This window comes from Rana temporaria, chromosome 10 (assembly GCF_905171775.1).
Source record: "Rana temporaria chromosome 10, aRanTem1.1, whole genome shotgun sequence".
Lineage (NCBI taxonomy): Eukaryota > Metazoa > Chordata > Amphibia > Anura > Ranidae > Rana > Rana temporaria.
In genome coordinates, this window is record NC_053498.1 from 45,877,284 (window position 1) to 45,893,535 (window position 16,252).

Here is a 16,252-nt window from a genome sequence, read left to right on the forward strand (position 1 = left end):
ATGAGAATCGCATTTTTTTTGCTTAGAATGAAGATCACGATTCTCACGGCGTAAAATCTTTTACATTTATACAAAAAATAAATAAAATGGGCTAACTTTACTGGCTAGTTTTTTTTTTTAATTCATAAAAGTAATTTTTCCCCAAAAAATTGCATTTAAAAAGACTGCTGCGCAAATACAGTGCAACAACCGCCATTTTATTCTCTAGGGTCTCTACTAAAAAATTATATAATGTTTGGAGGTTCCAAGTAATTTTCTAGCAAAAATAAATAAATAATGATTTTAACTTGAAAAGAGCTGTCAGAAAAAGGTTTGGTGTTTAAGTGGTTAAATGTTCCTAATTTACATACAGAAGTTTATTCCTTTATTGTGATACAATGTTTAGACTTAAAGGGTCACTAAAGGAAAAAAAAAATTTGCTGAAATGACTGTTTACAGGGTATAGAGACATAAAAGTTAACTGACTCCTTTTAAAAATGATTAAAAATAGATAAAAATCAATCATATAATGTGCCTCTAGATTCACTTTCGTTTTTAAACTGGTTTCATGTTTCTGTGAAGTAGAGAGAGACACAGAACAAAAACAAACAAATCCAGGGCTTGTGTTTTGTTTTTAAAATTATTCTGATTGGTTCTGAGGAGTTTTAGACACACAGCTTGGACCACAGTGAAAAGCTGTCATGAGATTTTTCATAAGGAGCCAGACAAGCAGGAAGTGTGGAGATCAGAGCAGAATTACAGCTACTTCAAAGCAAAAACGAACAATGAGGACATGAAACTAGGACTGCAGTAAGGTAAAGGAAGCTATTTAGCTAAAAAAAAAATTTCCTTTAGTGATCCTTTAACTTTCCACTGATAAAGAATGTTTTCAAAAGTTGGCAGGCTGCCCAGACTTGGCAGATTGCCCAGACTTTGACTTTTGGCTGAGTGCAGAGGGAAAATTCTTTTCTTGTCAAAGATCGTAAAACCCTGTGTCAAGAATCGCAACGGGAAAAAGATTGCGATAAGTTCATTGTGGACCAGACAAATGTATATGCCCAGCAGTATATTGCCAACCGCCCCCCCCCAATCATCTTATGCCCATCCATTTGTGTGGAGAGATCTGAATTTGGAGGAGTTCAAATTGTTTATGGGCCTCACCATAAACATGGGGCTTAACAAATAAAATCAAGGACATTGGTCCATCAAACCCATCTGCCACATGCCCATTTATTCTGCCGTAATGCCGAGGTCCCAATATGAGATTCTTTCATTTTAATGACAACACCCAGTGCCCTCCCCATAATCATCCAGATTTCTAAAAAGCTATATAAAATTCGCCCACTGATAAATTTCCTTTCCAATCGATTTGCAGAACTCTATGTCCCCGAGAAGCATGTATGTGTGGATGAGTCCCTGGTAACCTTTTTTAGGCCGGCTAGGAATAAAACAATATATTCCTAGCAAAAAGGCCAAATACGGAGTAAAAATTTACAAGCTCTGTGAGAGAGTCACGGGATATCTTTATGCATTCCGCATATATGAAGGAAGAGATTTCCAGCTCCAGCCCCCTGAGTGCCCGGCCTACATTAGCACAGCTGGAAAAATTGTATGGGACTTGGCTTACCCACTTCTGAAAAAAGGATATCATCTATACCTTGACAACTTTTATACCAGCCTGCCCCTTTTCAGACACCTATACATCGAAAAAACCCTGGCCTGCGAAAACCTCCAGAAAAAATAGCTAGGGCTTCCCACAAACCATAGTAAACAAAAATATGCAAAGGGGGAAAGAGCAACACTGAGGTGTAACAAAGTGCTGGCCTTGAGGTGGAAGGATAATAGGGACATGCACATGATGTCCACCATTCACGATGACACTGCAGTTGTAGTTCAGCAAAGACGAGGTCCCATTGAAATTCCATTGTCCTGGTGCTCCAGGGCCTTCAAAAGTGTAATACGTGGTTGAAAAATTAGATGTGCAATTTATGCTCATAGATTGCCTGATGTTGCTACGTGGCCAGGCTGTCTAAAATTTCCACACATGTGGTATCTTCATACTCAGGAGGAACAGCAGAATGTATTTTGGGGTGTAATTTGTTGTATGCATATGCTCTGTGAGAGAAATACCCAGTTAATATGACAATTATGTAGAAAAAAAAAAAATCTTCATTTTGCAACGAATTGTGGGAAACAAATTACAACTTAAAAAAAACTCATCATGCTACTTACTTAATAAAAGGGGAAAAAAACACAAAAGACCCAGGCAGCGCTTAAAAAAATATATATATGTAGCACTGTTTTGTTTTGGGCGGCAAGTTACCTCTATTCCTTCGCCGTCTAGGGTACTTGATGAGAGCTGAAAGAAAGTTCAATGTCCACACGTTGCGTTTCTTTTTCTCTATGCTTTATAAACGTGTTAAAAGAACAAAAGTAGTAGTTGAAGAGTTGGAAGGGTAATAGGTTCAGGTGTATGACTTTTGATCGGAAACACTCCTGCTTCCAGCGATATATAGCTTTTATCGCCACTCTAGCCAGAGTGGGTGTTGTGCACCTGGATAGGGAGGCCCGGAACGGAAAAAGACAAAGGAAAAAATAGTGAAGGGCCGGGCATGACAAGGTGGAAAGGAGTCAACAAAAGGGTTAAGTTGGTAAGAATGGAAGGGGAGGATTCAGGAGTAAAGTGCTGGATAGGGGGAGGAGCTGTACAAAAGGTGGAGGCGGGAACCTCCAGGTTCCCACCTCCAGTTGGTGAGGGAGACAGAAGGAAGCAGTTTTCCCACCCACCCTCCCTGTGGTTTGTCTGTGTGTTTCGTTTGTTTTCTTTTATTTCAGGATCAATGGATTTCGGGTCGTCATAACAGCGGTGTCTTTGGTTTTTATGGTGGCAGAAAACAGATGTGATGGAAGTGGTGGGGGGCTCATCCGTGGTATGGGACCCTCTGGGGTATTCCAGTGGAACGGTGTCTGCTGGAATACGGTATTGGTTGCACTGCGGAAAAGGGGTTGTCTCCAAGCTGGATTCGGCTGGAGGGCTGGTATGGTAAAAAGGTCCCGCAGTGTGGTGGTGGAAATGTGAAGTTCGGGGTACCGTCAAAGACCAACAGGCTGTGTGTTTAAAAGTGTCGTTACAAAGGTTATTTTGAAATTATTAAAATATTTTGGTTAATAATAAAATGCTGTTATGGCCATTTATACTCCAAACTCTTGTCTGGTCTGATCATTGAATGGGTGTATGGTAATGTGAGTGTGGGGGTTTAAGGGGTGGTAAGAAATTGGAGATAGCTTGACTACTATCTTGACTACACTGGTCAAGGCCTCTCTTACTAGCCTAGCGGCCAGGGTGTCACACGGAAAATTTGGTAGAGTCTCTGCCACAGACCTTCCCAAAGATGGAGATGTGTTCCGTCCAGAATCCTCAACACAGGATTAAGCACCTGGATCTCTTCTTGAATAAATTCAGAACTGACAGGCGACCATCACTCAGCCTCTCAGTAAAAGTGCGTCCTTCAATAAAGTTCAAGGCCTCTCCTGAGGGTACCAGCCTCATGCTCGGTGCTCTCCAGAACAGGTGCTTCATTAAGTGGCTTCCTCCCTCTAGGACGGACAACACAGGACCACTCTGCAAACGTAGACCCAGTCTGACTACCGGACCAACGTGGTCCCGGAGCAAGGAGCAATTGAACACACACCCCCAGCCAGGAGGGCCACTCATGGGGGGTGGTGGAACGACTGACCAGGGATGGACGACGACCCCCGAACTAATGACGTCTGTCCCTTAAAGCGGGAGTTCACCCAAAAATAATTTTTTAACATTACATTCAGCCGAGTTGTCCTACTGACAATCGGCTGTTTTTTTTTTTTCCCCGTACATACCGACTTTCACCGCCGCTTCCGGGTATGTCGTCTTCGGGACAGGGCATTCCTATCTGATTGACAGGCTTCCGACCGTCGCATACAGCGCGTCACGGGTTGCCGAAAGAAGCCGAACATCGGTGCGGCTCTATACGGCGCCTGCGCACCGACGTTCGACTTCTTTCGGCAACTCGTGACGCACAGTATGCGACGGTCGGAAGCCTGTCAATCAGATAGGAACGCCCAGTCCCGCACAAGACAGCGAAAGCGGCGGTGAAAGTCGGTATGTACGGGGAAAAAAAAAAAACAGTCGATTGCCATTAGCACAACTCGGCTGATTGTAATGTTAAAAATTGACTCACTGCTTAATCCCAGTCACTATAATAACTCAGTGGGGTAGATTCAGGTAGATGGGCGCATAGTTACGGCGGCGCAGCGTATTGTATTTACGATACGCCGACGCAACTTACAGGAGCAAGTGCAGTATTCACAAAGCACTTTCCAGATGGCAACCCCCCTTTTTTTAATAAAAATTAATTACCAAATAAAGGGGGCTTTCCATCCGGGACCTCTGGCCCCTTTAATAATAATAATAATAATAATAATAATGATAATAATAATTATATATATATTTTTGTCCGAAAGGCACTGGCCGTGAACTTGTTCTGCATACAGACGGCAGAACTTTTTCAGCCAACATTCACGAAACTACGTAGGTTTTCTGCTCTTTTGTCCGATGGAGCGCACAGACGGTTTGATTATACGACAAAACACGTCCTTTGGAATATTCGATCGTGTGTGCGATCCTTTAGCCTGTAGGGTTCAATATTGGGTTGGCTCACCCTTTGCAGCTATAAAAGCTTCAACTCCTCTGGGAAGGCCGTCCACAAGGTTTAGGAGGTTGTCTATGGGAATGTTTGACCATTCTTCCAGAAGTGTATTTGTGAGGTCAGGCACTGATGTTGGACAAGAAGGCCCGGCTCACAGTCTCCGCTCTAATTCATCCCAAAGGTGTTTAGGTCAGGACTCTGTGCAGGCCAGTCCAGTTCCTCCACCCCAAACTCACTCATTTATGTCTTTATGGTCCTTGCTTTGTGGACTGGTCCAAATCATTTGATGAAAGGGGGGTTATGGTGTGGGGTTGTTTTCAGGGGTTGGACTTGGTCCCTTAGTTCCATTGAAGGGAACTCTTAAGGCGTCAGCATACCAAGACATTTTGGACAATTTCATGCTCCCAACTTTGTGGGAACAGTTTGGGGAGGGCCCCTTCCTGTTCCAACATGACTGCTCACCAGTGACTGCTCACCAGTGCACAAAGTAAGGTCCATAAAGACATGGATGAGCAAGTTTGGGGTGGAAGAACTTGACTGGCCTGCACAGAGTCCTGACCTCAACTCGATAGAACACCTTTGAAATGAAATAGAGCAGAGACTGCAAGCCAGGCCTTCTTGTCCATCAAAAAAATATAAATAAAAATATATTAAAAAAATATATTTTTTTTATAAAAAAAAAAAGGGGGGGGTTCCCATCCGGGCCCCTGTGGACCTCCGGGCCCCTTACAGGTGTACTGCCTGTGCCCCCCCTGATGGCGGCCCTGGTCATAAGTCTCCATTGCTGTTATGAGGGCTGACATCTCCTGGGTGTTAAAGTTTTTTTTTCCTCCTCTGCCTGTGGGGAACGGGAGCAGCCATCTCACAGCAAAAGTACCTTCCCTGGGGGGAATAAAACTGGATGTACTTTTGCATCGGCTGGGCGTAAGTTGGGCCGGCGTATTTCTGTAAGTTGGGCCGGCATAGTTGTGAGCATGCTCAGAAGGGAACGAACATACTGAGCATGCTCCGTTCATGATACGCCGGGGCGTAAATCACTGCTCCACGTTCAGAACATCATTTGCATAAGGTCACACCCACTTCCACTTCCGCCGAGGAAATTAAGTTAGGCCGGTGCAAAGTTTGGCACAAGTGCTTTGTGAATACTGGCCCAGATTCAAAAAGCAATTGCGTCTGCGTAACCATAGTTACGCAGCGCAATTGCTTACTTGCGCCGGCGTTTCGAATGCTCATGATTCAGGAACCTCGTTACGCCGACTGCAGCCTAAGATATGACTAGCATAAGGCTCTTATGCCAGTCATATCGTAGGCTGCATTCTTACGATGGCCGCTAGGGGGTTCCCGTAGTGGTCAGCGTATAGTACTAACGCCGATTCACAACCCTACGCGAGCCCTGCGTACGCAGTTTACGTCGTTTGCGTACGTCGGTTTTTGCGTAAGGCTGCCCCTGCTAATAGCAGGGGCAGCCAATGCTACGTATGCCCGTCGTGCGCAGGAAATTTACGGAGGCGCAGTGTTAAAACGGTACACTGAGCCTCCATAAGAAATGGTCGTCGTACCTGAATCTGGGCCACTCTGAGAATGGATGACATAAAAGACACTTCCTAATGACCTCTGTACAACCAACACTGAACAATACTTTGCCTGATCTGAATACGCCATTCAAAAAGATTTAAATGAGGTACAGCATTGTTCACATCTCTATTTTGTGAGGTGTCCAAAAGCATTTGGATACCAAAATAACATTGTGGTACTCAAGAGACAGAATAGCTTAAAAAGGGTGCAACCAACAGACCAAACCCCCATCCCATGGCTCTCCATTTTCTAGGCCTCTGCTGATCCCATTTTGAATTTCCTTACCTTCCTGTCTCTCGCTCCTCGTTTCTCACGCTCGCCTAATTACCGCGTAACCTGCGTAATCATGGCGTGCGCCTTTTATACACTCCGCGTATGTATGAAACGCCGCCCTCGTCAGCTTTGCCATGCCCCTAATCAATGTGTTTCGGAAATATGGTGTTAACTGTGTATGTTCTGGATGCACTCGAATATTCTCCGCGTAACCTACGTAAACACGTTGTTTGCATTCTCTACACTCCGCGTATGTATGAAACGCCGCCCTCGTCTCCGCCCATGGCGGAACATTTCCTCTTTTCCCCGCCCATAATCTCTGTGGGAAAGGAAAGATGGCGATGTCACACGAGCGGGCACGATGCTCTCAGGCCGCAAGTGAAGGGACAGAGGCAGGGACGTCCCGATCCAGGCAAAGAAGATACAAAGCCACTAATATGCGGTTCGAGGAAATGGTGGAGTTAGTTTCCATCATGCGGAGGAAGAACTATGATGGTGAATTAGGGCCATACAAGACCCCTAACCGCCGAAAGGCACACATTATGGACAAGGTGGCGAGGAGAATGCAGAGGATGTTTGGGATCACCAGGTCCAAAGAACAGCTGAGGAAACGCTGGTCCGACTTAAAATTGAGGGAGCCACATCAGATGAAGAAGATCCTTAAAATTCTGCGTAAAAGTAAGTAAGTTTTTTTGGGGTTGGTGGGGGGGGGGATTGTCTGCAAGAATGTGTTGCCATGTATATTTCACCATCTGCCTCCTTGGCCTGCTTGTACTTTTGAAGACATGTTGACAGTTTTTGTTTTTTACGTAAATACCTACCTATTTACAAATAGTGTTCTTAGTAAACCGCGTAACATCACATCGTTTCTCAGAAATGCAAGGTTATTCCAGGAACAACACACATGGACATGGCTCACTGGCCAAAAACTTTGTTTGTAAACATTGTGTAAAAGCTAGTTTATAAAACTCAAATTAAGAGAATGTGAAAGGCAAACAGGATTCTTTCTAAAAACAGTGATAATAAAGCAGATGTTTTCCCATCTGCAATGCAGAGCACCTGTGTCTCCCAAAAAAAATTTACGTTTTTGGTAGGGTCTCCCAGAAATACAGTTTAGGGGGGACATCCATGTGTGTCACTTTGCTAAAAAGGGGCAGGATCAGAGCTTGCCATAGAAGTCTGTCAAAAATGTAGGTTTGGTGAAAGATAAAACTAAATAAATGAAAGCCTCTTCTATGCGATTTCTGCTCTCCAATATCTGTGTGCTGATGAGTATACCTTGTTTTGTTTTGTGTTATTTAGGGGAAAGAAGTCGCCAGCATTTGGAGGAGGCAGAGAGGGCCAGACAAGGCCAAAATCTTCCATCTTGCCATGTGGAGGAGGAGGAGGATGTGGAAGGAGAAAAGGATGTGGAAGGAGAAGAGGATGTGGAAGGAGAAGAGGATGTGGAAGGAGAAGAGGATGTGGAAGGAGAAGAGGATGTGGAAGGAGAGGAGGATGTGGAAGGAGAAGAGGATGTTGAAGGAGAGGAGGAAGTAAGAAAGGAGGAAGGAAGAGAGGAGGAAGAAGTAATTTTGGACTTAGAATTTATAGCAGATGAAGGGCAAGTTGCGGAAGAAGAATTTGGCGAATTGAAAGAAGGTGGATTGATGGATGAAGGAGGAGTCGATGATGATGGGGAAGTGGTTGAAGAAGGAGGAGTCGTGGAAGATGATGGGGAGGTGGTGGAAGAAGGAGGAGTCGTGGAAGATGATGGGGAAGTAGTGGAAGAAGGAGGAGTGATCGAAGATGGCGAAGTTGTGGAGGTGGAAAGGAGAAGACCATCAGGTCAGTGTCACCCCAGCTTGATTTGGCAAAACATATGTAGATAGGCCTCATCAAATATTTTAGTTTTGATTGGCCATTTTTTTTTTTTTTTAGGGGATGAAGATGGTGTTGCAATTTTTTCGCGTGCAAGTGCTGCTATAATTATTCAGCAGGTAATGGAGTGCAGCACTGAAATGCACAATATGCGTGAAAGGATGGTTGTCATGGAACAGAATGTAACAAATGTCCTTTTGGAGTGCAGCACGGAAATGGACAATATGCGGCATCGAATCTAATTTTAAAAATATTATTGACATGATGGGCCGTGTCAAAGACTGAAACACCCCCCGCCCATCCCCCGCCCCCACAACCATTTTTACTTTATTAATAATGAATACGCCAAAATTTGAAGATGCACACACAGTGTGCCAACATGTGCTATCTGCCATCACAGAATATCTAGTGTCTGTGCTTTGTGGGATCACCCATGATGTCAGATAGCACATGTGGCCATTTTTCTGTTGAACCAATGACATTTGGCGATTTTTCACTGAATGTGTGCATCTTCAAATTTTGGCGTGTTCCAGTGTGAAAGCACACCATGACTGACTGCTGTTGTGAATTCTTATATTTTTATAAGGTTTAAGTTCTTTTGTTTGTCCATTTTGTTAATTTTTGGATACTATAAAGTTTAGACCATAAACAATCAAAGAATAAACACCAAACCAATATATATATATATATATATATAATTATATATCTTAAAAAAGCCAAAATTTCTGGAAGTCGAGATTTGACACCAAAATCGAAAACAAATATAATCGTATTTAAAAAAAAAATAGACAAAAAAATTATTTCCAAAAAAAAAAGAACAAACCCCAAAAATATATATTTGTGAAAATATTTAAAAAGATAACATTTTTAAAACTCGAAAAAAAATTTTTTACTAAAATAAAATTTCTTTTTTTTGGAAACAAAAGGTCCAAAAAAATTTTTTTTATTTTTTTTTGGCGAAAAAAAACTGCCAAAAACCACAAAATAAATGGCGGTAAACACCCCACAAAAAAAATATTATCTATATATCTCTCTATTTTTTGAGTTTATTGGCAAAAGTTTGACGACATTATATATATATATATCTATGTAAAAAAGAAATAGAACTATATTTGATAACCAAAACTGCGAACTTGTTTAAAAATGTATATTCTTGAGAATATTTTTTGGTAAATAAAATAAAAAAATATTAAAAAAAGGAGTAAAAATATTGTAGACTCCTAAGTCGAAAAGCAGGGAGTACTTTAAAAAAATAAAAATTTGGTGTGGTCATGAACAAGCAGAAAATAAAAAGCTTGACCTCAAAATTAGAAAATGGAGTGGCTTCTTATTTCTAGACTCAATACCCTGTTTGTAGATGAGTGAATAATGTGCAAATGTGGTTATTTACTAAAAGTGGAGAACTAAATTTTGCACTATAAGTGCAGAAGTTATTTTGAGAACCAGGAAGACAGATAAAAAGAGAAAAAGCATTAATGACAAACAACTGTATAAAGTCCAATGGTCTAATTATTTATTAGTTCTGTGAATATTTCTTTCTTTTGGGGGCCGAATTAGAAAGAAATATGATCTGGCATAGCAATGGCCCCCCGACCCATGAAGTACTCAACATATTTGTCGCGTACCTCACGAGCTGATTGGGTGGCCAAGCCAGCGCGACCAGTGTCCAGCCCGGGAAGGGGATCTGAGGGTAGTCTTGCCTCAGAACCGATGTCGGGTAGGTACGTCTGGGAGTGCCTGTGTAAAAAGTTGTGCAAAATGCAGCAGGCAAATACAACGGTGTTCAATTTATATTCCGCCAAGTGTATCGCTGTCCTGAACAGGCGGAACCGGTTGGTGAGTATTCCAAAGGCATTCTCGACTACCCTCCGAGCCCTGGCCAACCGATAATAAAACACCCTCCTCTCTGAGGTGAGGGTCCTCTGGGGAAAAGGCTGCATGAGGTGAGGACCAAGCCCGAAAGCCTCGTCCGCTAGGAACACAAACGGAAGTCCTTCCACATTATCTTCATCTGGTGGCAATGCCAGACCACCAGCTTGGAGACGATCATAGAAATCAGTCCGTGCGAACACTCCCCCATCAGACAGCCGGCCGTTCTTCCCCACGTCCACATATAGAAACTCATACTGTGCCGACACCACCGCCATCAACACAATACTATGATAACCCTTGTAGTTATAATAGTAGGACCCCGAGTGGGGTGGGGGCACTATGCGGATGTGTTTCCCATCTATTGCTCCACCGCAGTTCGGGAAATCCCACCGCTGGGCAAATTGGGAAGCCACAGACTGCCATTCCTGTGGTGTGGAGGGTAGCTGTGGGGACAAACAAATAAAGAGATTTAGTACTTTGGCACATAAACATTGCAAACATAATCCTACAAGCATCCTTGTGCTACTTCACAGTATTAAAATTGCATTTTGAAAATGTGCAGGGAGAATTTGGGTAATGAAATATATAGGGACACTTAATTAAGAGACTCCACAGCCCTCTGATGGGGAATAAAAAAATTTTAAGGGGGGTTTTTAATTTGGAACAGAAAAACCAAAAAATCCTGTTTTAGAAATTGGCAAGGTGGGTTTGTCCCTAGGATAGCATGCTGGACAGGTTAATATTGGGTAAGGGACAAATATGCAGGTAGGCCAAGAAAAATACATGGACAGCTTATATCAACATGCATAGGGAGAAAAGGGAACGTTAGTTAATAAACACACAGCATATCTGGGAAATAAAAAAAAATGTTAGTTGCCCACATTATTTCAGCCAGATTTTGAGGGTAAAATGAGGAAACTTACCTTAATATACTCCTCCTGCAGAACTTTGATGATGGCAGCACACGTGTCCGGTATGATGACCCCAAGCGCCTGCGGAGAGATGCCTGTGGAGAACTTGAGGTCCTGCAGGCTCCTCCCAGTCGCCAGGTACCGCAACGTGGCAATAAGCCTCTGCCTCAGTGTCCTGCCTCGTGATATAGGGGGACAGAAGATCCAGCAGACGGTTGAATACGGGGTCCGTCATGCAGAGAAAGTTCCTATAGTCATTAGGATTATTCTCCTGGAGTTCCCTAAGCAGAGGCATATGTGAGAACTGGTCACGCTGGCGCAACCAATTCTTGGTCCAGAAACGCCTCCGCCCCCTGTTTCTGGCCAAAATACTGGAATGATGAACATATCCAGCAGCCATCCCATAAACAGCACCAACTCGCGAAAATTGACGCTGCTGCTCCGTCATGGCTTCAAACCGGCCGGCTGGTCAGTCAAGAACACACTCCAACAGAAAGCACTAGCAAATCCAGCACTACCTGCGAGGAACGCGTGACAAACAGATACGAGCGCACAGGACGCAACTGCAAAAGCAGAAACAACCTGCAAGCCTATAGCCGAATGACAACTACGATCCCGCAAGCACACGCACTGAACCCGTGAATACAAGCTGTCAAAGCGTGGAGACCGAAAAGCGCGAATCAGCTCTAACCAAACCTTCACTAACACGAGCAAAGCCGTAACTAGCAAAAGAGAAACAGAGGGCGGCGCCATTAACTTTGGTCTTCCCCTTTATAGTGACGTCGTACGTGGTTTACGTGCACGCGTTCCGGTACGACGGGAATTTGGTCCGCTGGTGTGTACAAGCCAGCGGAACAAAACAAAAATCAGCCTTGTTCGCCGGAAACTGTCCGTCAGACAGTTTACAGCGGACAGATCCGGTCGTGAGTACAAGGCCTGAGATCCGACGGTCGGATCTATGCGACTGATTCATAAGAATCAGTTACGCATAGATCTCCCTTAGATCCGACAGGTGTAAGTGACTTACACCGTCGGATCTTAGGCTGCAATCTCCCGCCGGCCGCTAGGTGACGCTTCAGTTTTTTACGCGACAAATATGCAAATTCCGATTTCCACCGATTCAGAAACGAACGCCCACCCGTCGCTTTTTTTTACGTCGTTTGCTTTCGGCTTTTTCCGGCGTATACTTACCCCTGCTATATGCGGCGTATCCAATGTTAAGTATGGCCGTCGTTCCCGCGCCGAGTTTTGAATTTTTACGTTGTTTGCGTAAGTCGGTCGCGAATACGGATGGACGTAATTTACGTTCACACCGAAACCAATGATGTTCTAGCGACGTCATTTGGAGCATGCGCACTGGGAAAAATCATGGCCGGCGCAGGCGCAGTATTATCGGCGCGGGGACGCGCCTGATTTAAATAATACACTCCCCCTAGCCGCGGAATTTGAATTCCGCCGGGGGAGTTACGATCCGCCGGCGCAAGTTTCGAGCTAAGTGCTTTCTGAATACTGCACTTGCCTCAAAAAATTGCGCTGGCGGATCGTAAATAAGATAGATTACGCGGATCTAAAGATCCGCTGCTCTATCTGAATCTAGCCCAGTGGGCTAGATTCAGATAGATCAGCGGATCTTTAGATCCGCGGGGGTAGATTCAGATACAGTGGCGCATCTTTAGGCCGGCGTAGCGCATCTTTTTTCCGCTACGCCGGACCAGCGCGGAGAGGCATGTACTGTATTCAGAAAGATATTACTCACCAAGATGCACCAGCGGGTCGTATTTTAGACGGCGTAAGGCGGCGTAACTGTAAGTGGGCGTCACCCCATGCAAATGATGCTCCGACCGTGTCGCAGAGAGATACGTTGGGCGCATCTTAAACCGCGCATGCGCAGTGACCTCGACGGGCTGACTGCCCCCATATGCGCATGCGCACAACTGCGCCCGGCGTGACCCCTAAGATACGCCGGCCCACTGCCATAAATGCGCCCGACAAGTGCAAAAGTACCCAAGCATTTTTTGTTCCTGCTAGGTCTTTTGCATCTTGATTTTTGGGGGGAAGTATGGCTGCAGCAGAGTCTTCAGGTGAGCGGAGGATGATAAATTTCAGCCCAGAGGAGAAGGCTGTTATTATAGATGGGCTCTCCCAACATGGTGCCCGCCTCTATGGGCCACAGAGTGGCCACACTGGCAAAGCGGATAATATCCGCATCTATGCTGAGATAACCACACAGGTTAATGCTCTCGGTGTGGCGGAGAGGGAGCCGAAGCACATCCGCAAAAAGATTAATGACCTGCGGAGACTGGTTAAAGAAAAATTAGTAGCGAGGAAGAAGCATGCCAGTGGCACAGGTGGAGGACCAGCCACCAGTATCACCCTGACGCCAGAGGACATGGTCGTGGCCAGGTTCCTGGATAGGGAGCTTGTGGAGGGCCTGGAGGGCTTCGATTCTGGGGATCAGCCCTTGAGGACAGGTAAGTGTGTTTTATCTTCTTTCTGGTGTGTAGCGTGTGTGTGTGGGGGGGGGGGAGGAACATGTGACAAGTGTGTGGGTCCACCAACATGTGAATGTTTTGTGTTATCCACAGATGTGCAGGATGGAGCTGGGCCGTCATCGGCTGCAGGGCGACCCACCCCATCCATGGTGGAGAGTGCCCCTACCTCAGTGCTTGAGGAAGTGGAGGAGGAGCACGTCGGGGTAGAGGAGGATGCGGTGTATCTGTTGGAGGAGACCTTCATTCCTGGCCCCTCCCAAACCTCCCCCCTCATGAGAGTTACCCCCTCACAGGTCTCAATCCCTATCAGGGCTAGCCCCTCACGGGACACCATCCCATCCAGAGATACCATCCCCTCCAGGGATTCCCCATCAAGGGACACCATCCCATCCAGAGATTCCCCATCAAGGGACACCATCCCCTCCAGGGATTCCCCATCAAGGGACACCATCCCATCCAGGGCTTCCCCCTCACGGGACACCATCCCATCCAGCCGGCCTCAAGCCTCTCCTTCCCCTAGGAAGGCTACCAAAAAAAGTCGTGGAGTCCCTGAGGAGTTTGAGGACCATCTGGCAAGGGACCAGACAAGGCAGACCCGCCATATTGGGTGTCTTGCGGGGGATCTGCATAGGGTCGCAGATAGCCTGGCCTCCTCGGCCGAGAGCCAGGCTGCCTGCACTGTGGCTGTGCAGGAGGCCATCACCCAGCAGCCTGGCCAGAGTCGTGACATAAATGAAAGCCTGTTGGGACGTTGTTGGGAACGGGGCAGCCCTTCTGTCCTGTCTGGTGGACCTGCAGGCCACAACATCTGGCCTGGTCTCAGAGGTCCGGAGCCTGGCAGCTGCTGTCCGAGAGGAGGGGAGGCTGACACGGCGCCAGCAGCGCAGCAATACAACCCGCCGGCTGCGGATGCAGGCTGCAACAAATTCCTACCTCCACCGGCTAGCTGTGGCAATGGAGGGCAGCCAGGCAGTCAGGGAGAGACTGGGGGAGGTTCCACCACCAGCCCCCCCCAGACCCACCAGCCCCCCCACCTGAGGCTCGCCCCAGGCAACTGCGCCCCAGGAGCCTAGGGACAAGACGAAGCCCACGACAGGGCCGTTGATTTTTTTTTAATTTCTTTGATACTCAGGTTATGAGTTTATTTTATTTTGATACTCAGGTTATGAGTTTATTTTAATTTGATACTCAGGTTATGAGTTTATTTTATTTTTATATCCCTGCACATGGTCAGTAGTGCAGGCTACAGTGTGAATGGTGTGTGAATGTAGGGGGTGACACTCCTGACATTAAGGTTTGTCACCCTCAGTCGTTGGGAAGAAGTGATCCCCACGACCCGTGTGAAAGGTGTATGAATGTACAGCGACATAATTGGAGCCTTGGCATGGCATTGCTGCTCCCAAGTACCGTGCGGTGTACTTTGGTCTAATCCAATTTGATGTGGATGTGGGGTGTCTGTGCTAGGGACCACAGTGGTGTGCATGCGTGCATTCCCATTGTGCCATGATTAATGTGTGTGTTTAACGTCAAAAGAAGCCTACCACGAGGCATCTCCTGACTGCTCTTCCCTCAGCAGACGGGGTAGCCTCGAGCAGGGGGAGATTATGTGGTTCGGGGGTCAGGTCATCACGTATGTCAATCTGCAGGCCCCTTCTCACGGCAAAGTTGTGCAGAATGCAACATGCCCCGATGATCTGGCACACGAAGTTTGTGGAATACAACAGGGTACCCCCAGACTTATCCAGGCATCGGAAACGGGACGTCAGGAGGCCAAAGGTGCGTTCTACCACTCCACGGGTACGTGCGTATGCTTCATTGTATCTTTGCTCTCCTGGGGTTTGGGGATTCCGGAATGGAGTCATGAGATGGGGTCCAAGTGCATATGCCGTGTCACCTGGAAGGGAAAAGACAGGAGGATGTTAGTCATGCATGTGCCCCTCGTGATGTCTGCATTGTCAGACAGTCATGCCTCACACCCATGTCACTCACCAACCAGCCAGCTGTCCCCATACACGTTCTGTTCAAATTCTGTTGGGATGTTGCTTTGACGGTATATGAAGCTGTCGTGGCTGGACCCGGGGTGTTTGGCACGGACGTGCCATATGAGGCATTGGGCATCGGCTATCACCTGTACGTTGATGGAATTCCAATGCTTCCGATTGCAGTATATGTGCTCTGTGTCACGGGGGGGCCGTAGTGCCACATGTGTGCAATCAATGGCCCCCACGGTGCGTGGGAATCTGGCAATTCTGCCGCAGATGCTCCTGGGTGGGTTTGATGAAGTGGTGGGACATGCGTCTGAGGATTGCGGGGATAACCTGGTGCACACATCTGCTCATGGTGGATTGTGACATCCCAGCCACCACTCCACTTGTTCTTTAAAAAGATCCACTGGCGAGGAAATGCAGTGTTGCCATTACCTTGACCAGTGGCTGCACTGCATGTGAGCGGTGTGTCTTGCTGGTGATGTCATCCTGCAGGGTTCTGGATATTTCCAGGATGGCTTCAGGGCTGAATCTGAAGATGCGATACACCTCCAAATCCCCAATGCCAAAGACGTCAATGCGCGTGCGGAATATCCTCTCCCGTGCCCTCCTACGTGCCC